The following is a 24,716-nucleotide window of genomic DNA, read 5'->3' as shown; positions in this document are numbered from 1 at the left end:
CCCGAACAACTTTTAACTGGTTTGTCAGTTTCCGGAATGAACCTCCATATGTGTAATGAGTATTTTTTTTTTATCAATGGCATCAGTATATTAATTTGCATAGGCTAATATAAAAATGTCACGTAACAAAAATTACATCACACACATAGTAACTCTGAAATATTTGAAGTGCGGTCCTGAGTTTCAAGAATCGTAGAGTTTAATCCAACAAAAAAAAAAGTTCCATAAATCATCTGGAAAAATCAAGTCACTATTTCTGGGAGAGTCAAGTACATGACTCACAAAACTATCATGGACTGATGGGTATCACGATAAGATTTTTAAATGAAGTCATCAAAAACAGTGGCGAGGAGGGTTGGGTCTCTTCCACAGCACGTCTGTCCATAATGCGCACAAAGTTCAAGTTGCTGTTCTAGAATGTGACTTCGAGTGACTGAACTATTAACCTAAAGTAACGACCATTCTCTTATCGATTCTACTTTTGACGTTTGATGAAAAAGCTGAATAGTTGTCAAGTAATTCTTATCCTCAATACTATTTGTGATAGCAGATACAACATCGGAACTGAGAATGTTATAACATCTAATTCGAAGTAGGAGTGGTAAGAAATTGAGGGAACGGACAGAGCGAAAAATAAAAGTATTTCTAATAATATTACCCATTACGTGCTAATGCGTATTAGCGTGATCTGCTTTATTTAAAGCAGATCACGCTAATATTAAGGATATATTATTATACACGTCTGTCCATTATGTGGAGGTGGTGAATTTTCGAAAAAACTTTGTCAGCCTCTTAGAAATTTGATAAAAAATAAATTTAAAAAAAAAACTTTCTCGAAGCTACGTCTTATATATTAAAGTATATTTTATATGTAAATAAACCTTAATGTATGAATAATAGCCGCGTCGAAAGGTTAAGTCTTTGAATAAAAGACTACATTTAGTCGAAATCTGTTGAACAATTCCAACCAAATCTGGTCTGCGAGAATAAAAAGGTTTTTGGGACATTTGTCGCTATTTTCACAGCGATGTAGTTCTTTCACTAATTGGATTTAACATTTCAAATTTTGCAGGCTGTGTTTCTACTGCCTACCTCCATCACATAATAGCGGATCAATATTCGCAACTTAAAACCAGGAGTTACAGCAGGTCAAATACTCTAATGATTCTTGTCATAGAAGTAGTCAGTGATGACTCGCTACACTGCTTGGCTTAAGTATCATCGCCCTGACTCTTGATATGAAGTAGTTTTCTTTCTCATTAAAATTTAAAAATGTGCTTACGACAATGACTGTAGTCTGATAACGCTGAAGTCGACTAAAAATAAAGTGACTTCAATAACTGAATATGAGCTGGCTAGATCAGACGTCCTCACATTAAGTATTCTTCGGTGCTCTCCATTAATAACAGTCATTAAAAAAAAAAAAATCTGTATGGTAAACACGTATTTCTGTTAAATAACAAACGGCTCATATTCTTTAATAAACCCAGCTATGCTTTCTTTCCTGTAATAAATTCTCCTTTCAGAAAAGACATTCAATGCCGCTATGTGTGTATATATATTTCCTTGGAAACCATTTTAGATAATTTTTAATGCAATTATATTCGTGGATAGACTACATCTAGGAAGTTCCTATAAATTTCGAGTCATTAATTCAATAATAAAAATTTTTCAGGAGGCGAATATTTTTTTTTTTTTTTTAAACAATCAATAGGTAGCAGGTTTCTACTTCTCGCCACCTCCGAGATCATTCCCATACCATGCTGTATAGACGGAGATATACCTAATCCGTATTTATTTATTTTTTTTTATGCACCTGCTTGTTCTACTGTCGATTTTGCTGAGTTGCAGAATTAAAAATCATTTTCCAATAGAAGGAGAAGAAAAAAAAAAAAATCTGTGTGCACTAGAAAATCAACTCACTCGGGAACTGGCTGCAAAAAAAAAGTCGAAAAAAAGTTCGTCTCTGAATGGAACAAAACTCATAATGGTCTTTTTCTCTGCAGATGTAACATCATGAAAGCTATCAAGAAGCTTAGTTTTCAATTATCAAAGTTCTTTCTAAGTCATAACTCAAAAATCTGCATACTGTTGCGATTTTTGAAGCACTCACTAGTATTGAAGCTTAATTTAATATCCTGAAGCGTTTAAGTTTGCTTTTTTGTATGTGGGAGGGATTATTTTGCGTGTTACTAGAATTTTCATATACTATTTATCTTTTTCATATGCTTTCCGAAACTAACTATAACATTTTACTTTAGAAGCAATTTCAAAAGTTTTATCTTTCTTTTTTATCTCTTAAAGTTAAAAGGTCTTTTGGTTCATCCATGAATTGATGAATCGAAAGTACTCCCAGGGTCAGTAGTTTGTTTTTTAAATTATTCAAATACGCATTGCCTTATCAAACGAAATTCATTTCGGAAATGTTTCCCAAGTTGTGTTCCACTTATGAATATGGGTTCTTTAAAATATCAGAAATTAAATTTTTAATGTTTCAAATGAAATGAAAAACATTAAATATGCAAATATTTTTGATCCAGATTGAATACTATTTAGATTAAATAACATCTTAACTGAGTAATGAGTAAATTACTCATTACTCAGTTAAGATGAATAACTGAGTAAATTAACTGAGTAAATAACATCTTAGCATGTCCACATTACTTAAGTCCAATGATATCCACCAAGTGGACGGCTCTCCTCATCAAACTTGCCTCTTTTCTGCAAAGAAAAGACTTCCTTCTTTGGCCTATTATCAAATTCCTTGCACATGTGATCTACTCTGCTTCTGCAAGATTTGCAAATTGTTCATGCGGATCACCTAAACTAATAACTTCCATGAGCTGAACAATCTAGACTTACTAAACATGCCATTTTTATCTCCTCCAAACATGAAAGTCTTTAGAAGACTAAAGTGATACATAAAAGCTGTTCTCGCGATTTATTTCCTGTGCGAAATTTTATAATTTTTTTTTCCTTACATAAATTCTCTAAATGCATTTTCATTCTCCAAAAGTGAGTAGGTTGCGTTTGTTTTAGCCCTCGACTTTTTTGGGAAGCCTGTCTCATCTCTGGTCATCGCAAGAGAATGCATTCATGAACGGTTTTGCATTGGATCAAATTCCAAAGGAGTGAAAAGAAGGCAAAATCGTTCTGCTTCATAAGGATGGTAATAAGACTAAGAATTCGAATTTTAGGCCAGTATGTGAATCTGGAGTTGTGGTTAAATTGTTACAGAGGTTAGTCAGAACCGAGATCCACAAATGGGTTGAAAACAGTAGCATTATCTCTGGTGGTGGTGGTGGTTTCTGAAATGTTGCGTATGAAGACAAATTAAGGAAATGTAACTTGCAGAGACTGGCAGATAGAAGGAAGGGGATGGGGGGGGATATGATTTAGACACAAGTTAGTAAGAGGGCTATTACCAGATTAGTGTGGAAGAGGTTTTACACAGAATGGGATAGACAGGAAGGAGCATAAAATCATTCCTGGAAGCTGTATAAGGAGGGAGCATTAACTTTCAGATAAATCATGCGATTTTGAAAAATATTACTACTATTTTAGTCATAACTGGGATTTAAGTACTGACAAAATGTTCAACGTTCTGACACTTGACGTTTGAATTTATGAACCACTTTTTCCAGTACATATTTCTGAAAAACTGTTTTAAAATGCACATCAGGGTGAAGAAAAAAAATGTTAATTATTAATTTCAAGCTTTTTCCGACTTTGAAAATTCTCAGGATTATTTACATCGTAAGAACCTGGATTAAGCCTAACTACTCGGGTACCTATTAAAAACTTCGAAATTTTGTTTAGTTAAAACTGCAGACGAAGCGACTGACATGAAGTCTACCACTTCAATGTCATGTATTCTCCGACTGATCTGACTTTTGTATAAGGGGAAAACTCTGACCCTTCCACGGAATGAGACCGATTCACCTTTAGGTGAAGTCGAAATACGGGAAATATTCTAAGAATATTTCTCTATACATTTGGAGTGAGAGGGGGCATAAATTGTGATTAATTTCCAAAGTCCGTTCTCAGCTGCTAAGTTCAAAAAATTAGTCTATTTGCCCGTGTAACATTCGTAAGTTAGTGGTTAGTATCGGAATCACACTATGTGACTGATTTATGTTGTTCTTTACAGCATGTACTCTACAGCAATTTCCTCTGACAAAGGCCACTTAAAAATATATATTGGTCGTAAAAAGTGGCACTAGAATAAGCCTCACAGTTTGAGCCTACAAACTGTCCCGTTAATGCTTTTTAACGACCTTGGCGTCTATTTTACGACAAAGTTTAGTTTACACCGACTGTGGTTTCACTCGTATCTCGTGTCGAGTAAAAAACTGTTTCATAAATTAAATAAAGACTCTCTCTCCCCATTCAGCACTTGTCACGGTGAATGGGGTGGAACTGTTCTGTAGCTCATTTTGATGAGCTACAGAACAGCTGCATGAGCGTGAAACTCAATTATACGACATCCTTCCCCTACCACGTTGTGCATGCGCGAAATCGAAACCAGCAACCAAATTATTTATTGTGATTCTATTTAATAAAATTACTACGCATAAATGCAAAACTGATAGTACTGTGTATTGGTCAGTAGACAGTTATGTAATATTTTTATTAGTATTTGCTACAACTAAAAAAAATTACTTTTCGGGAATTTAATCTATAGTTATTTATAATGGCATTATTATGGCTGCTTTCATTGTACAGGACATTGTACAACGGAAGGGAGTGCTGTTTACAAATGAACAATGACATGAAAACCTTCAGCGTAACTTCTTTATTTGAAAATATCTTCGAACAAAAGTATTCGTCATATATCGAAAATATGAGTCTTAGGATTTCATACGAAAAACAGTAAAGCTTTTAATCTCAAGTCATTTTTAACATTGCAGTGCCTGCTGGTACAAGCCACTGATGTGTGTATATAGAAATCCCAATTTCCATTTTACGGTGGTTAAACGTATTCTTGAGTTCCGAGTTGTAAAATACGTTTCTTGGTTTGCAAAGAAAACATGTCATCGCGAGCACTGGCGTGGGTTGGCAATCCCTCTTCTTTACCACGGCCAATATACACACATAATACTCGAGATACAAGTTTTACGTATTTATGTAAAAACCTCAGTTCCCTTCGATAGATTAAGTTCTGATGATTACAACAATGATTGAAAAGCCGGGTTTTATGACCAGATAGTTTTGGACATCCATGACAGAAAAGTAATTTAGGTAGACAATTTTATGGACTGGTGCGAGACCACTGCCTTGCTTGCTTGGAGGTATGAACCATCTTAAAAAGAAAAAGTACCATATTTGGTCTCTAGAGGAGATATCTCGGATTATTTAACTATAATAGTATTAGAACAGAGTTAAGAATAAGATTCCAATAATATTAGTATGTTGTGTTTAGACGGTGGAGTATTATTTTTTTAATTTTTTTTATTATTTTTTTAACCGTATTTGGTTACTTTTGTAAATCCAGAAAAGACAATTAACAATTGCGATATGCAATACTGATTCAAGGATTTCTTGGAAATTTCTATAAATTAAGTGCACCAAAATCAAGAGCAGACAATTAAAAAAAAAACTCTTCTGAATTGTTCATTACGCCAATGGTTTTAGGTTTGGCTCCGTTCTACTTGGCATTCTTGTCAAAGTATTGATCATACTCCAATCAGAAGTGACTGGCGCCATTCTTGAAATGTATGAAAACAGAAATATTAATCCATATAATTTAATCTGAATCGATTCAAGAAAATCTTTAATACTTATCACATAGAAATTCTATATTGAAAATTTATTGTAATTATAATCGATAAAATAAACATGAATTGGGCATTTTAAAACAAACTATTGCGAACGGAACAAAAATCTAAACCTTTTGACTACAAAACTAAGGAGTAAAAAGTTATTACTGACTTGAGAAAGCTCATTCTTCATCGACTTTACCTTTCAAACACATTTCTGCTGTACTGGTTCCTACCCATCTTCCAAAATATTTGCTATCTTTACTCACTTGTGTTACTCGGGGTCTTCGAAACTTATGTTTGTGAAGTATGAAGCTGGCTAGCGAATTTATTATCAAAACTGATAGCGAAGAGTTTTTATTGTGATCGTAAAAATAATAAAATTGCAGAAGATCGCTGTAACTTCCAGTTCCAAAGATAACCGACTGCCATAAAAGGGTTTCATATCCCCATTAGTACAAAACAATCTAAATGAAAATGTTACATGAATTGCTCTCTTAGATTTGCGCATTTATTTATTTTTATTTTCATAGCAAGCGAGTTCTGATTACATCTACTAGGTGGCATGATAGTCGGGATGTTTCCGTTGTCAGAACAGCACTATTGTCAATAAACGTTAGAATATAATAAGCAATAGTTGTAAGTGTTGGTTTTTATCGAAATTATAGTTTTATTGTATAAAAAAAGCTTGTTTTTCAATATTTTAAATAAGATGCAAAAAAAGGCGATGACAATTAAATTTCATTTGTTATGAATACAGAAACAGAAGTTAACGGGAAAGGGAACTGATAGAATCAGTACTAGTTTAATAGAAAGAATGCAAATAAATCTAACAAACTACTGTTTAAATAATTCTTTGTTCTCAAGTGAAACTCGATATGAACAGCGGCTCGCTCTTTTCCCCTAACACCATAAGAAATCGTCCCAAACTGATGGCAGAAGAGATTTACAAATACATCAACAACATTGTGTGTGTGCTCGCGCGTTCCTTTCATGGCCTTCAAGGAAGTTTAATTTTCTAGGATCGTTTTCCAAGCGCGACCACGACTGCAGCCTACACTATCTCAACCAGATGTCTCGCTGTCACTGTAGGACTCTCCCTTGTATGTTATCCTCCTCTCTCCCCTAGCAGAAAGGTTTACATGCTGTCAGCGCAGTGAGAAGTATAAAACCGACAGGGGTCCGGTGCAGCTGGAGAAAACAGATGGTGATCGCCCCTCTGATGGAGGATACAACCGTTACGGTTTCATGTGGCCATTAGGGGGTGAACCAACAATCTCCTCGGGCAATCACAAGTGCATGGAGTTGTGGGAGGGATTTTAGAGGGTTGGACAAACGAGAGAACACTGTTGGATACTGATATTGTAATCGAGTAAGTGTGAGCGCACAGCTAGCTAGTTAGTAACGACCAGTAGACTTACTACATTGAGGGTTGTTGCCACGCCTTCGCCGTCCGCCATACTACATTCATGTCTCCGCACATAGCTCAGTTAAAATGTAGACATAACAGGAAATATCGACGATTTCAGTTTACTGAAATTGACTGAGCGTTTCAGGGAGAAAAAAAAATGTGAATGATTAAAATCCCTTAAGTTTCAGTAACTCATCATTGCGTTCGTTTTTTTTTTTTTTCAATTGTGAGTATGGTTTTCAACAAAGAAAAGTTATAAAAAACGATTACATAATAAAAAGAAAAGTGTTAGATATGTAATTTAAAACATTTCCTAAGAAATACATTTTATTATTATTATACACCTCCAGGGAGTCCAAAGACTCATCGAGGGAGGGCATCTGCTCTACAGCTGTCTGTACTACTTAATCCACCAACTGACCGCAACGACATCAACGGCATCTACCTCCGACCACCACAACTAGTATTTCCAAAGACAATCACAAACATCCATGCCCACAGCGGGATTCGAACCCGCAGCCTTTTGGCTGGAGAGCGGATACGCTAACCACTCGGCCACCCAGGCTGTTGGAGATCACTCCAACGATGAATTGGGATTTTTCTTTCTTTCTGTCTAGACTATTTCAAAACAGGTACATCTATAAATGAAATTAGAACTATTTTAGATGATAAATAAAATTCTTCAGTCTAATAACTAACAAATACACGAATTGAAATTATTATTGCACAAAAATACTCCTGGATAAACACAGAAATATCCAAGTATAGAGGAAAAGAACAGTCCCATCCATTTATTTCCTCCTCCCTTGTGACTAACATGAGGAGGAGGAAATAAATTCATTAATAATTTAGAAAAACGGTTTTTTCTAAATTATTTTCTCTATCTTTTGTAGGAATTCAAAGAAAAGAGTAAGTTTTAATCGAAAGTTCTTATATATTATCCATAAATCATCAAACAAATCAATAATTTAGTTAAAATCAGTTGATTAAATTAAATGTTAGAGGAGGAAATTCTCACGCACAGCATTGTCCCACCGCCTCAGAACCAGGATAAGTTGCTTAGCAACCAAACTATATTCCTTCTCAATCAGCTAATAATCTAAGTTCAGCCTTTGAGTAACTTTTCGGAGATAAAAAGATCTTTCATTTCTGATACCATAAAATGATTAGTAAATTGTAATTCTTTCTCGACTAACTTCATTTCTCCCCTCCCCCGAAAAACTAGTCGCAATCCAACATACGCCTGGTTCAAATTTTCAAATGAAAAATTATAAATATGGCTAGCAGATATACCAGCTGACCGATCTACATATTAAATTAAGCGATGGAAAGCATCGCTTCCTGTAGCAATCAGTGTTAAACCAAAGAAGTCGGTCTTCTCACATTTGGAAATGGAACTATCTTTCGTCTTCACTTTTATACCATTGTGTTAATGGATATTATATTTCTGCTGGCATGTTAGAAGAAAATATTCTGGCAGTTCCATGTTCCTTATCTTACTAATGTGTGCATTCTATACGTATAGTTAAAAACCATAGTTTCTTCGGAACAGAGCTTCTTGTTCATCTCGGAGCAGAGATGAACAAAATGCAGACCAGAAAAAAATCTTTTGGTCGACACTAAGAACTTTTCTTTTTCCCTGTGATCTGGTTCATGAAAGTCATTGTGAGGTAAGTTTCGTCAGCAATTTTCTGTAAGTTCCACAACTACTCGTGTGGTGTGGCAGTGATTATAAATAAAATATTACACGCAGAGATATTAAAAGAAAATTTGTTCGCATTTTAAATGAAAGAAAACTAATCAATTCGGGCGTTCCACTAAATTTAAAGGAATAATTTTATATCTGCTGCAGCCACTATTGCAAACAAAATGGGCGAAATTCTCCAAGCGTATGCCTTAGCAAAAAAAAAAAAAAAAAGCTTACTGTTTATTGCGTGTCCCTCCCACTTTCAATCATAAGCTTGACTATAAATAACCAAGCTAAGAAAAATAGTTACAAAAACTTTCCAAAACTTTACTGGATACACTTCACAAATATAATCATTTTTCGTCTTTGCTCTCATCCTCTACTGTTCTTCGAAACGACTGGTTTTTTCAAATCTTACGTTAATAAAAAATTTTTCTTCCTCCTTGAATCTCTCATGTGTAGGGGATTATCATAAAAGCACTGAAACGTATTAATTAAAAACACTGAAAATAAAAAACATTAAGTTGGACTTAAAAAAATTTTGATGTTATAAAAAAATCGGTTGACGTCGGATGTGACGTAATGTTTCCATGGCAACCATAGGTTGGTTTTTAGTAGTGGAACCTTGAGATGTGCATTATCAGAAATTACGATTCGATCAATGCCTTTATGCCAAATAATCTCGGAAGGGAGCATATTAAGTGATGTATAGAGCAATATCAGCAGCGAGTTTAAACAATCAGCTGGGATTTCAAAATATATCTTTTGGCCTAAATAAGATGTTTCGTGGCCATAAGGCTTTCTTCCGTGAAGTTAAAAGTGCGTAATACTGAAGCTGATCGAGGGGGGGGGGAATGGGGAAAAACAGTACTAATCACTTTTAATCAAGCTTATGAACTTTTCATAGTACCGGCAATGTTTACAGTGAAGAATGAAGGCACAAGAGTCATGTCAAGTATCAAGTGCCTTCTGCGTAGGTTGAAGCCTCTCTAAGATCGGATTCCCTAGAGGTTACAGAGAGCACTAACCTCCTAGACAGTTGTAAATATTTTAACTAGTGGAGACATCTAGTGGCCGTCTTTCTTCAACAGTTATTACTGCGTTTCCCAGCCAGTGTCAAGGTTACTAAGGGAGCAATAACTGTTGCTTGGAACGCTTAAGCAGTTCAAGAGAATATCACATGAAAGAGGGTTTGTTGCTTTTTTTTTTTTTAAGCAAGGTCATACTCTCTTTCCCTTGTGACTGCGGTTAGAGAAGATCAAGTGTTTATGTTTCTTCTGATTACATTTGCTAAATGACAGAAGTTTTATTTCAGTTTTGATGTATTTTAATTATTACTAACCTAATAGTCTGACAGTGTTTTGAAAGCCTTGAAATATTGCGTTGGTCTTCCGAAATATAAATAGGCTTATTCTGGTGATCTAAAACAGCGTTTCTTCACCACATGTACGACCTTAACCTCATGGGAATTTTTTAAAAAAATGTAGACCACCAATATTATACACTAACGATGGCCATAAGTGGTTAGAGTGAGGTGTTTTGGATTACGTCTGAATCCATTAAGTCTATGAGGTCAATGTTTATGTCTGTTCGTGTGTTCTTGAGGTCAGCGTGTCCGTTTCGCTGGATGAAAACAAAAGAAAGCTTGAGTTTTAGAGGGGAAAATTCATCCACGAACGAGTAAGTCACCCTCAGTTGTGAAGTTCAAACAAAAGACACTTTACGCTTAGACGATGTTATACTTTAGAAAGACCTTTCGCAGGTCTTTCCAAAGTGTAACATCGTCAACTGACCTACAGCTTCTCCCTTAAATCGCTTCTGTTTCCCTAATCGCAATGTCTCTATTCCTGTTTGAAATATTTTATTATTCCTGTCATCCGTCATCATCATCTTGCGTATCAAGGATTTAGGCCTAGCATGGCCTGTTCCGGCCTTAGAAGTCATCGTTGAATCGTTTATTCAAATGACCATCTCATCCAAATGACCATTTTCGATCATTGTGTTAGAGGCAGTGGTCAGCCATCATAGACAACACGTATCGAATTTGCAAAAATAAAAATAAGCCAATACATCCAGTGGAAGAGTACAACAAAAATACAAATCCTCTACACTGAGATCAGCGTAGAGGATTTTTTTTTTTTTTTTCCCCTTTTCAAAACCATTTCAAGGACTCCACATAAGCGAGATTTTCACCTGGCAATATCTGCCAACAGTTGTCAAGGTTAATCTTAATTGAAAAGCACTATTCGCTCGGCTAACTAATGCTGGGGAAAAAAAATTGATCCTCTTCAGAGATTATATATATACTGTATAAATAAACTCTTTTAGTGACCGGCCTACCTTTATCTTCAAACTGATTAGTGCGATCCCTAGAAGGCATGGATAAACTAAGAAAAAAAATAATTGAATCAAAGACAAATGCCACCATCTTGTGCTCCTAATCCTAATTAGTATAATTATATATTCTAATGCATATTGTAAGGTCGATTTCTTAGCTGAATTAAAACCGATTTTCGGCGAGTATATAAATCTTGCTTTTCCTTATACGTGGATTGAGAAACACCGACTGGATAAGCAAATGGAATGTAATAATTTGATATTAACTTTGATTAGCAGTTAGGTGGTTTGAATTTATACAAATTTAAAATAGGAACTGCTTTAAATAATTTGCATTTAAAACGTTTAAAAAGGCGAGAAAGTGCCGAAGGTAGAAAATATTGGGGATTAACGAATTCCCTAAATCCCTTCTCAACTGAGTTTTACTGGCAACAGTTTTCTGAATCCTTTAATCACGGATATCCAGATATAGTGACATGCAAACAAAAAAAAAAAACAGAAGGAAAGATAAGTACTGTATTTGAATTAAGAATTAGCATTATCTGGATTACGCCAACGCAACCACTTTGATAATTAGAAAGGAAGCCAATGTAATTAAAAACGGAAGTGTGGTATGCGTACCCCCAGGAGTATGCAAGACATCGTTAAGAGGTATAAGGAACTTTTTATTATTTTTTTGTTTATGTTACTTTTATTTTTGTCGCCGTATTGTCGCATTAAGTGTAGGTCTAGTCTACAATTAATATTTCATTGACTAAAAGTTTTAAACAAAATGAGTCTCTTTGGCATGTATCGAAGTACCGCGTGTTTGACGGTACGATCGAGTTCTAACCACGCGATTCGAAATGCTTGCATTTGAAAGTGTCAATTCAAGCAGTGAGCATTCTGAACTTTCCGCTAAAAATCTCATTTTACTTTTTTTTTTATTATTCAAATTTTAAATTTCATATTTTGTTTCTACTGTGATTACACACAGACGTAGGAAATCTTTATAAATATTCATGTTTGAAATATAACTTCAACTGAGCTTTGCATCAGAGAAAGAGTTCCTAATGTTACTAACATTTTAAAATTTAAAATGGATGCTGAAAGTTTGGAATACGCCGCTTTAGATAACATTAGTGCTGAACAGTTGCAAAACACACTTCACACTAATGAACTCACTAGATCGGAGGAGGAGGAGGGGATCTGAGTAAATTCAATATCACTTGTCTGTCATTGTCGGCGTCTTCAGGAAATGCTTAAGACGGAAATGTTTAGCATTGTGACATTTAAGCGGAAAAGGGGATGTAGTCGACAAAAACTTAACGAAAGGATTATGCCTGATCAATTCCGAGAACTAACAGCAAATGTAATGAAAAGGAGTATCTCTATCAGCCAGAGTGATTTAGCGGGAAATGCAAGAGTTCGAAATCGATATTTACACAACGTAAAGCTTGTGTTTGTAATAACATAAATAGCAGAAAAGCTCTAGAGAACTGCGTTAACTGTGGACCATTAACTCTGACTTTCGAGCTGCTAGTTATTCTATAAAAAAAGACAAGATAACTTTATAATAAATAAATAAAAAAAAACACCTCCGCCTTGCAGTCAGCAGGACGTCGCAACATTCACAGTTAGCACCTTATGAAGGATAAGATGTTTGGACATTTTCAGGACGGTATTTGGTCTATACAAATTAAGTATTATACAAAAACTTTTTGTATAATTGTCTACAAATCCCCATAATTAAATGTTCCATTTCTCATGTAATCTAATCTGCAACCATTAATGTGAACTACTTTTTCTCTTTGCATTTCTTCGACTTAACATTTTAGATATGGAACATTTTTCCCTGCTGTGAGAATAAATTTATCTTCCACGTGTATGGTGAGCTAAAGCATCAAATAAATTCATCTCCCCATACCTTTCCCAAGCCAACAGTCTGCCGAATGCACGTGTATATTTCCTGGTTAAATATTCTACAAGCATAATCATGTGACTACCAACCTACTTCCAAATGATGAAATCTAAAAATGTCAAGGCTCAAGGAAATTGATACTGTGTCTGATTATAAAGAAAACATCAATGTACTTCGGATAATGTTCCTGCTTTGTAGGATGTTAATGTAACAAATGAACATATCAAATCATAAAGTGGATTAATAAAACTGCATTCAGATTTATTCCTACGAATTCAATTAGATTAATTTAAAAAATGTGTAGAAATTTCCTTCACTTTCATTGATGTGATGTTTGACGTGTTTCATAACGATACACACACGCCTGCCAATGTCAGTTTCCTCCATCTGCTTGTATTTAATAATAATAAAAAAAATGACTTATTTCGAGCTACGTCACTAGCGTCCTCTTTATCAATTCTGATTTGTTCAGTGAAGTAACTAGCAGGATAGACAATCTTTAAATATCTGATCTGATACACAGCAGAATATGCTATCGCAAAGAAAAAAATATTCTAGTTGTTTCTGAGTACAGTACAAGAATAAATTCAAATCAATCGATCCAATTTTATTTTCGAATTGCATTCGATAGGAAGAGCCTCTGTAGCTCAGTCAGTATAGACGAAGCCCTGGGTTCGATTCCAAACTATATATTCCATTTTCACCTATTTAAATTGTTACCGACTGACTGCATCATGATTTTTATCCGACTTCGCTATTTAAATTTTTCTTTATAAACATCTCGATAAAGAGCAGTTTAATGTAAAGATTACTAGCCAATAAGCCTAATGAGGGACATAATAAAATTGTTATGACTAATTATAACTGGGAAGAATAAAAATCAAACAGCAAATGAAATGAATAACGTCCAAAGTGGATTTATGAAAACTAGAGGAACATGAAAGAATATCTGATATCAGAATGGTATTAGAAAGAAACTTGGAAGTGTAGAAAGACTTCTTTTATTGGTCTTTTAATAAAGCATTTGATAGTATTCACCATAGAAACATTAATAAAGAGAATGAACAGTAATAAACATTCTAAAGGATCTGTTATATTGGAACCAAACAACAAACAGAAGTCAGTGAATTGTCAAATGGATTTAAGACAAAAAATTCTAGTAGTAATTTGATTCTAGAAACAAATGCGTAATGTTCCCCCCCCCCCCATTAAAATGTCTAAGACAATTTTGCAATGTGCTAATATTTTGCCCTTTCAGAAGAACTAAGTTATACTAATATTAACTTAAATAATGTCACTTGCAACCACAAAATACCATTGAAAAAAATGTAGTACTTCGAATATGGAAACTGCTAACTTTTATTATGAGTATTTAACGCACGATGTAACTGAACCTTTTAATGTATGTCAAGTAAGCATTCCAGAAATGAGTGAAATTTCTGTCTATATTTAAACCCTTGAAGGAGTGTTCACAATTGGCTTTACTACTGCATTTTCGAAAGGGACTCTAAATAACAAGAGGGAGAATGAAATCACGTGCAATACGAGGGGGGGGGTTCAAGAATAGGAAGGAGAGGCAGGTGTGACTTTTGGGTCGCTAACGTCAGAATGTTTGTCTCTATAAGATCGTTAAAAGAAACCACAGTCAAGGTCACTTTTTTTTTTTTTTTTAGTTGTTTCCTTCTTTCAATCCTATGTTTCCTACAGCTGTGGTTATATGTCTTCCCCAGACCTAGACCTTACATGCTTATTTTTAACGCATCCTTGAACACTAGACGGGCAAAAAAAATAAAACTGTTTCTTAGTGGAAAAAGATAAAATATACCGGGGAATATGCACAACAGAAAAAAAATTGTTCCACAACACTATCGAAAATTTACTTTCGACACTTAAATTAATTATAGATGGTTATTACTGTTTATGAAAATTAATAATGTGGGGACGTGCAATTCCACCGACTTTAGGTAGAGGGTTTGGTTGAATTCTAGGTTATTAAAAATTATAAAGGAAAACATCGAGAACGAACGAAAATGAAAAAAAAATCAAATTCTGAGTTTAACTTAAAGGAGTGGTAAATAGCACTCCGTCTTAAAACAGATTAAAAAAAAAAAAAAATGGGGAGATTGCCAATACCATTTCTGACAACCAAGAGAAAATCTGAGAAATTTTACCCATGACACGCAAGTCATTGGTAAAACGAATGATCTTATAGGTTTAGAGTTGTTCTGAAGTGAGGAAAGAGAATTTCTTAAATGCTGAATAGGCGATATTAGTGATATGGTTATGCTAAGTAAGTTGGAAATGAGAGTTCAAGAAGAGAAATCTTGTCTAGATTCAGATATCAAAATTAATAGCAGGAGAAACTTTTCTATCCAGATTGCACAAGTAATATCTTTCCACTAAAGATGAATGAGCATATGAATGCTCAAGTTTATAAAAAAGGTAGGCTGTTCAGAATTAGGCTGAACCAACTAAAGATTATTACGCTGGCGTATGATGCAGGTTAATTTAGTGTGTTCTGGTCTGTTGGTTTGTTTTCATGGGAAAGTAATTCTTTACGTCTGTATAATTTTCCCTCATCTTCAGCCGAAAAGCCATGACAATGGTAGGACAATTACCGATATAAATGTAGAATTTGAGAGAAAGTAGGAAGCCAAAAGATGAATTAGTAAAAGTAGAATTAGAGTTGGACAAAAGTTGTGACCAATAAACAGTCTTGGTAATAATTGGAAAGCACTGCTGACACTTAAACAATGCAAATTTCTAACATTTGGCTATATTATTATCCATTTTTTGGATTTCTTGATAATTTGCAACTATTTCGATCTTTCTACATACAAAAAAAGAAAATGCGAAGATTTTGACGAAAGCTAGTTGCCATATGCGTGATTCTTATTACACAATCAACTCACCTCTTATTCAAGTCTTTGTTGTTTAGATATTACACAAAGGCAACTAGAATATTAATGAGACTTATGTCTGTGTCGTGTGTTCTCTGGCTAGTTTGCATATATTAAAAAAAAAGTTGTTGGAAAAAACTGGGCTCATCCGGAAGTTGGAGAATTCATCTTTTTTGTTTTAAAATATTGCATTTCATTCCTACTACAGCGAGAATTTAACCAGTCTTTCCGCTAAGAGAAGGGAAATGGAATGTGAAAATTTGCGCATGTCAATGTTTCTTCCCCCCCCCCAACTACGATTTGTTGCAGTGAGGCATTTAATGCAAATAAGTGTTCAGAAGAACAAACGATAATCCGCCCAAGAAAACGAGCAAAAAAAAAAAAAATCGCAACAATCATTCCACTTGGCATTCTTATAATGCCAGCCCACATGCAGTAAAAATGGTTATTAACGTTCTCCCACTCCCCAGAAAAATAATCGATCGTGATCTGAATTGCTAGAGTACCAAGCATCCATACCAAGTGTCGCTGGTGATGCTTAGTATGGATAATAATAATAAACGAAGTCTACTAATATAATATTTCGTATTTATAACTGATTTATTTCGTTGAATGGGAAACTGTAAAATAAATGTAGTTTGGTGAGTTTGACACCAAAGTAGGAGACAGCATATATTTGGGAATTAGATCTGGAAAATTTTAGGATATTTATAGATTTTTTTTTTTTTTCCTTTGTGTGTGTCCCTCATGTAATCATTTCTCTTCACTTGGCTTACCTTTCATGGTTGTTTAAGATAAGTGGACACAGATGGAGAATTTCAGCAAGTCTTCTAGAAACACGGCGGTGGACCCTCCGTCTTAAACTAGTACCTACATCTGGAAGAATATGGGATGCGAGATTATTGGATAGTCCATCTGAAGCCTTCGAAACCGTTATGTTTAGTCCAATTTATTACTAGCGAGCAGGTTATTTGATGAATAACCAAGTCTGAAATAAATCTGATATTATTGGATCCGGACATCACACCGTGATTCCCGAGTACATTAATTCACTTCGGACTACCCCCCCCGCTACAAGCTAATATAATAGACTGACCAGACCTTGCTGAAGCTCGACACATCTGAACAAACTCCAGTGTTTTGATGTCTAACTATATTAGATGGATGGCAAATGAGGCTCCGCCTATCTGACGTTTAAAATACAGTTTTGAAGAAGAAAAAAAAATTCTCTTTTTCGAAATTCAAGAAAATTTTGGGAAATATTTTAATAATCCATAACATATGACTGAGGAATCGCAAATAGTTTTTAAAAAAATGCTGGTTATATAGCAAAAGCTATTTCAAATTCTAAGCTTTCCCCACCCCTCTTTTCATTTTCCTGCCGTCTCGTGCATTCAATCCTCTCCCTCTTCCCCCTCTATGGTGGGAGCAGACACGTGAGACAGCCTCGAACACCGGGCACGCGCCCTGCGTTTTATCACTGCAGCGATAGAGGTCAGACAACCAAAAACATGGTTCTTATCACTGCGTCTGCAAGCTCAGAAGGCATTCGTGGCAGACAATAAACATCCCTCCTGATGGATGTTCCAGCCTTTTTTCCCGCACTGGGATAAACCGGATGTTTCTCGGCCCACACAGATCCTGTCATCGCTTATTTCAGGGCTTTAACCGCATCCATACAGGAAGGTTGTGTTGTTGTTACTTTAAAATGCAATTAATACTGTCATTCATTAAGCTAACGAATGTATAGATCATGTATATCATAGTTACGTATCTAATAATGCTGTTATGGACACAATTTTATACATACAATTTCAAGTGCATTGAACTCGGGATTGCGCAAATTGTGACGGATAAATGTTTTTGATTCTTTACACAAATTACTTACACTTCGACTCAAATAAAAAGATTGGTTGCTAGAGTCAATAACTTGAGCCCTTTCTGCAGTTATAGGATAATTTACAGTATTGTTTTGGATTCGTAAAATAGTCAAAAAGTGAACCACATAACAGAACCCTTTCATCGGCACTCAAAAGTTGTCAAAAATATTGATGAAAACCGTATTGGTTGGTTGTAAAAGTAACCCAGATCATTACAGCAATCTTATGTATGATTTTAATAGGAGTAATACTAGAGCGCATGGGCAATCTTGCAACAGTTGGTGTTATTACAATGAGAAACAGAGGTCCAAAGAAGCATTTTAAAATGGAATGGAAAAATCCATGTAACTACTCAGTATCTAGTCTCTGAATATCACCGATGCCATGAGATTAATATATATATATATAATATTCGCCTTGCTCACACCAAGCAGTTTCCATTTCGATAACAGATTACAATAGGAGATGGGCCATCTACAGAAGAGAAAGACATCTGAACTTTACCAAATTTTAACGTAACTGCTACCAGCTGAAATTCTGCGCTTTATTTAAGTGGCTATAGTTGATAATTATAAGGATTCAAACTCATGTATTGCTATGTATAAGTAAGATTAATAAAACTGTGTTTTCGCTGAATAAATTCACGCCTAGGCTACTTGGTTATGGAGGAAAATGATCACCATGTAATTACCCTGGTTTGTTCGTTTCGGTAAAAGATAAAAATCTGTCTATCATTTATTTTCCAGATACTTTTTAAATAGCCCACAGGTTTATAGTGATATTTCCTATTCTCGGTCAATTCTGGGGTGATTGTTTATAGAACGTAGATTAGCGAAGTATCCCAAGTTTAATGGATAGTTACGGTTCGTTACAGCTGTTATAAAAATATTAAAAATAATAGTTTGAACGAAAAAAGATTTAATTGCTTTATGATACTGAACATAAGTAGGAAGAACGAGATATTATCTTTATTACCTATGTAGTGATAAAACATGTGCAGAGATGGACAAATTCATGTGAAGACAACAAATGAACAATAAAGATTGTTGGCGATAACTATATCTCTAAACGGATCTTTAATATCTGAATTTGCAGGAGATTTTGAAATTAAAAAAAAAAATTGTGCCCATTCAGTTTCAAAATGAAGTACTATTCAGAAACAGATGACTAGACAAAAATAAAATATTCAAATGTGACAAAGATTTGGAGTATACGATATTCCACTTGAATGACTTAAACGTGACTTATGCAAGTACATTTATAAATTAATACTTAAAAATGCATGTATAAGATGTGCTAGCAAAATCGCCAATAATACTCAAGCTTATAATTCAAAGCTCCATATACTGAGCTTATAAGTCAGTATTTAGAACTGAAGGATATACAGGAATTAAAATTAGGCACATCATCTCCATTGTTATTAATAAATCAATACGAAAGCGGATTTAACACCGATTTCTGTTGTTTTGAGTAGATGACATCGTCCACTTAAATAAATTGAAAAACTCCCTTAAAGATTAAATGAAAACCAACATTAAAAGACTAACCATGTGAAAAGTAACAGAAAACAAAAACTATCAATTACGTTATCAATAATGAATGGAAAGCGCACACAACACAGTTTAGCTTTTTAGTAAAGTGGTGGAGAAATTACGTATGGATATTAATAAATAAAATAGTAAGGTCGCTAATGGGTTCGACGCCGCTAAGTGAGTTAGCTAACTAACCGACTGATCATAATAATAGCTTACCTGCTCGCTGCAATTTTCCACCATAGGCAGCTTTTAGCATTTAATTTTTTTTTTATTGTATCCCCCCCTCACAAACGAAAGAAATAACAGAATTATATTGTTAAAGCCAAATCAGGAGGTAATTCGAGTTTAAAACAAAAAAAAAAGCATGACAATACGATAAAAAAAAAATAAAGAAATAAAACTGCGCTCGTCTTCATTGCACGTGCAATCGCCTTGCAACCGGATTAGCCTCAAGTCACAAGGGTGGGGCCACGATTGGCGAAAACACACCAAAGCACTTGGAGTAAAATAGATTCTTCCGATTTTTAACATATCAGTCGCAAATGGCCAAGTAAGCAGAACTTTTGTTACTATGGCAACAAAAGGTTCTACTCAAACATTATTGAAGTTGATTGTTAAAAACAAATGTATTTTATTATAAATCAAAGCATTTATAAATGTAAAGAAAAATTCCTGAAAGAAGAATTAACTTCACACCAGAGTAACTCTGAAACAACGAGGAAGAAAAACACAAGTCCTCATAAATTTAAATACAGACACGCTGTGAAATGCTGAGCTATCTTTCGTCCATCCTTTTATTTAGTGAAATATCTATACTCTTCGCTTGAAAATATGATAGAGATGTATATCTACAACTATTGAATAAAAGTACACTATCACACAAAGAACGAGAAGGGGAGTGAAGAATTATGTAATCCTTCACTTGGTAGGCTATCCAAGTTTTTTTCTTTTTTTTTTCCTCGTGGCCGACACACCATAACTTCAGAGTAACCCCATTTGACAAATATTGCTTTTCGCAGTCTATTAACTGAACGTACCCATTCAATGGTAGTCTGTCTACCTCGCACATGTCAAGCAGCTGGGGTGACTGTCGGAAGAGGAGCGAAATCTCAAAAGGGGGGAAATAGAGAATGCGAAATAGTCACGCAACATACTAGAATAATCGCCAATGGCCTGACATTGATACATTAATTCTCAGACAGCATTCAGCACGTGAGGTGTAAAATATATAAGACACTTTTACCATTCCGAGTGTCATTGAAACTAAACTTGGGATTTTACAGGGCTAAAGTGAAACAAAGTATCGAATTTTAAGACCTATCCATGGTTAATATACTCGAAATCAATAAGGGATGAAATAAGTGACAAAATTAGGTTTATTGGTTTAAAAACGCATCGAATTATAATAACCCTCACAGCATTTTTCCATAAATTTTTCTCTCCTACAACCACATAATGGCTTGTACTTCATAAGAAAGTCGACAGATGGCGCCATCAGTTTGCCTTTTTTTTCTTTTTTTTTTTTTTAACAGGTATGTTAAAAATGAATAAGTACGCCTTGAAAAGCACTTCGAAAGAACTTATAAAACAATAGCTAGACTGCTTCTGTGAATTGGACGATAAAAATAAATCATGAATATAAACACTTTCTACAAGTCCTTCCAAGGTGTCTTCTTTGAAGGGCACGAATTTTTGAAGAGATAAAACAGCTTTGTGAGCGTTTAAAAATTCTTATGGAGTTATTTTTAGAGTATCAAAAATAAACAAGAATTGTCCATTTCCTCATGGGAATAGCGAAATCTATGAATAGACCTGAGTGTTGTCAAAGTTCAAATTAGACAAACCAGTTGTAACGGTCAAATAAACAGTTGTGTCATGTCAGTTTTCGCCCATTCTTAAAAACGAGTGATTAATGTGCTCCCCGCACTCAATTATACTGGTAGGTTCTCCATGAGTCTGCATTATATCACTAACAAATGGTGGAAGTTTCCCCGTTGGAACCATTCTAAAAATAGTTCGATTTCCTGTTTTCTAAATTGCATAAAGTGTATAAAAGAAAGAGTAAGCTACGCTACAAAGAATGAATTGAAAAGATTTGCAAACAAAGAGGGTTTCTGAACATATAACAACTATATAAAAACAAAGCTGTCAGGGAAGATACGATAAAGAACTGCATAAGTCAATTTTGTTGAGAATAACTAGATGTAGGATTGTTGTATAAGAACAGAAAACTTTTGTTTCAGGTTATCACTAAAAAAAAAAAAAAAAAAAACGGAAAATTTACTACAGTGAAATAAAGCCGTTCTGCGAAGTGTTCTCCATAGGTATAAGAACGTACTAAATCGTCTTATTCGAATGCAGACATCTCTAACACCAACTGAATGGTTTAGATGTCACTTTAAGAGTACCATAAAAACACCAGCATTATTGGGTCCCTTATAAAAACGAAAAACATTTCACTTGTGAATTCAACAACCCAGGGTCCTACGCCCATTAAAAATGTTCATCTTAGAAAATGTCTTCATTTGAAAGATTTAAATCTATCTCAGGATCACTTGTCATCTGCAGAGGTTTTTTTTTTTTTTTTTTTCAAAAACTGTACAATTTTCTTTGCATTCTGATAATCTTCGTTGATTCACCTAAAAACCTAAGTGAATTAAACTTGAGGAAAAATAGCATTCGAAATCAAGGCATACAATTCTCGCATGAAGTTCTTGAGTTTCAAGACGTAGCATATTTCTTACATGCGAAGAATATAGGCTAATTTCGCTCCTTAAATTTTTAATGTCTTCTTCACAATTAAAAAAAAATTGTAGGCTTTACAATCACGGTTAGAAATCTTAACTTTAAAAGTAAGCTACCGCAATACAGGTAAGTTTTTACCTCCGTGACTGCGAAGTCGTAATTTGTTATTGCTGTATCCAGCTGAGTGGCCTTTGTTAACTTTAATGAATCTTGTTGCAGATGACCTTGTTTTTTTTTTTTCTGAAAAGATTTGAATTACGATTCAGTGTATGTGTTCAAACGTCCTTCCTTTTGTTTGTATTTCGGTTTAAATGAATTGCGTCATGCATTGGATATGTAGATGTATTTCGTAATGTTGTAAATCATTACGATGCTTCAGGTATAGTTTAGTCAATTCTAAAAACTACTCAAGAGAAGGCAATCCACTGAGCTTTTTTGAATTTTTTTCTTAAACACATCAAAGAACATCTGAAATAAATTTAGGGGAAAAAAATAATCTGCCATTAAAATATATAGAAAAACAAAATTACCGAAAATTGTCAGCGACACCCTAATAAACTAAATCTGTTCTGGGTTGAATCGATGCTTGTTGAGATTAGGTCAAAGCAACTAGGGCTAGGAGAATTTCTTTATAAACTGGGTGTAATCGCTAGCTGGTTTTCATGTAAAGAAAACAATCATAAAAAATCAGACCAGCTAGTTCACTTTTCGCTAGAAAAGTTATAAAATCTTCACCTATGATAGAAACTTAAACCAGCTTTCCATCTAAAAGGCGTTCTCACTATCCACTTCGAGGATAGTGATATCTCTTCATTCTCTTTTGTTATATCAAGCATTGCCTTTGAATGTTTTTTCTATCTGATCCAAGTGAACGAACCAGTTGATAATTAAATTGGTTAATATTAACTACCCAATACTGTTAATAACACAACTACCAGTTCAAAACAAACTTTTCTGGATTTATTCATTTACAAGCCAATTTATAAGCGGAAAAGCAAAGCCTCACAGACAGACCAACCGCGCAGACATCTTTTGTGAGTTCGCTACGTCATGGTGCGCAGCTGATCGACGGGGTCGCCAGTATTGATTTCCAAATGAGTCAGTCGCCTTATTCAGTTGGTAAAGCCCAAGGAAAAACAGGAACCGTCCTATTGGCATATACGTTACTCCAATGCTGAGCGAGAGAAGAGATGATGAATCGCACCCAAACTGGCGAGTGAAAGCGGTATTACAATGGTGGGGGTTGCAGATGGCGCGAGTAGAGAGAAAGTAAACAAGCCATAGTGGTGTGTAGTCTCGAATGCATAATCGACTTGATTATGTAAAGGACAGAAAGGTGCAAAAATTAATTGGAAGTGGGGGAACTCGAGGATTTAAGGGATTGCTGGCATGATCTGAAGTGTTTTCACTTACTTCACTACCGAACAGATAAAATACAAAGGCTGGTGTGTTAGAAGGGAAAGCTGATGAAATGCAGCGGCAGTGATTAGTTTTATATCTACTGGGGAAAAATATACCACAAGTAATTTAGCTTTTAGAAAAATTTCCAATCCCTCTCAATACATTTTGTAAAACCCACTCTGCATTTTGAAAAGTCCTTCAAGGCGGGAGATCAAAAATCCGAAATTCTCCAATCCATTTGAGATTTATGCAGATTTTGTATACACGGATCGCCCAGACAGTAATTTGAACACAGCCTTGAGGGTTTCATTTACTTAATGCTAGCTTTAAATTATCTCTTGCAATATATATGTAAATTTATACTACATAAAATATAACTTATGCAAGGTTCCACTGTATTTGACAGCAAGTGTAATATGCTTGCTGCTAAGCAAACACTACATTTGCTAGTATTGCTCGGATGATACCACTAAAAGCACAAAACACGTCCCAAATAATATTGAAAAATATAATGCGAAGTATTAAAAGAAAAATATATTTCTCTTACAGAACCATGAATAGAAACAATGTTTACCTCTGAAATCTTTAGGCTTCAAAAGATTATCGAAAGTCTACCTAGGGATTGTATGATATTTGTGCTGATGACGGCCTACAGTTCACAACAGCTGTCAGATTGAATTCCTCAAAACGTACTAATTAAGAGGGGGCGGATATACAGATTTCTGGAGAGGTCAACGTCTTAAGCAAAGCAATACCAAGGCAACTCATACTGAAGCTTGCATTATCGTAGGCGCTCGCTGTTATTTTTGGCTTTAAAACAATGGATACTTTTGAGATTTATGCGCATTTATATTATATGGATTGGACAGAACTTTATTATTCCTTTTAAAGTTTTTGAATGATAAAGTGATAAAGCTTTCAGGAGCCTTTTCTTTAGTTATAAACAATAACAAATATACGGAAAGCATTGTGCACACTAAGTCGGTAAACATCATTATATATTACGTTAAGATCGAGTGTGGCTCGTGGCTGTTTTGCTGTATGATTTTCTAAAGATCATTAATCTGATCAGAATTTGAGAAAAATATCAACCTAGAAAATGTTTCCATACTAACAAATAGGCTAATTAGAGTAATACGTTTTATTTTTGAAATACTTGTG

The 24,716-nt window shown here is 34.7% G+C and overlaps 1 protein-coding gene across 5 annotated transcripts in view; it reads right to left on the bottom strand.

The window, feature by feature from the left end:
* Window positions 1–24,716, bottom strand: part of LOC150101484 (uncharacterized) — a 113,087-nt gene that overhangs the window by 47,866 nt on the left and 40,505 nt on the right. Inside the window, exon 1 of one of the 5 annotated variants that reach the window (XM_090400006.1) lies at window positions 5,962–6,091. The exons of 3 other annotated variants lie outside the window; for them this stretch is intronic. The gene's annotated coding sequence lies outside the window, so the exon portion shown is untranslated. Of the gene's footprint in view, window positions 1–5,931; window positions 6,092–24,716 lie in introns of those variants that run through there. One more of the 5 variants, XM_090400005.1, reaches the window with a different exon arrangement.

This window comes from Typopeltis vanoorti, chromosome 11, assembly GCF_054136105.1.
Source record: "Typopeltis vanoorti isolate ZY-2024b chromosome 11, IOZ_Tvanoo_1.0, whole genome shotgun sequence".
NCBI lineage: Eukaryota > Metazoa > Arthropoda > Arachnida > Uropygi > Thelyphonidae > Typopeltis > Typopeltis vanoorti.
This window is presented reverse-complemented; position numbering and strand designations above follow the sequence as displayed.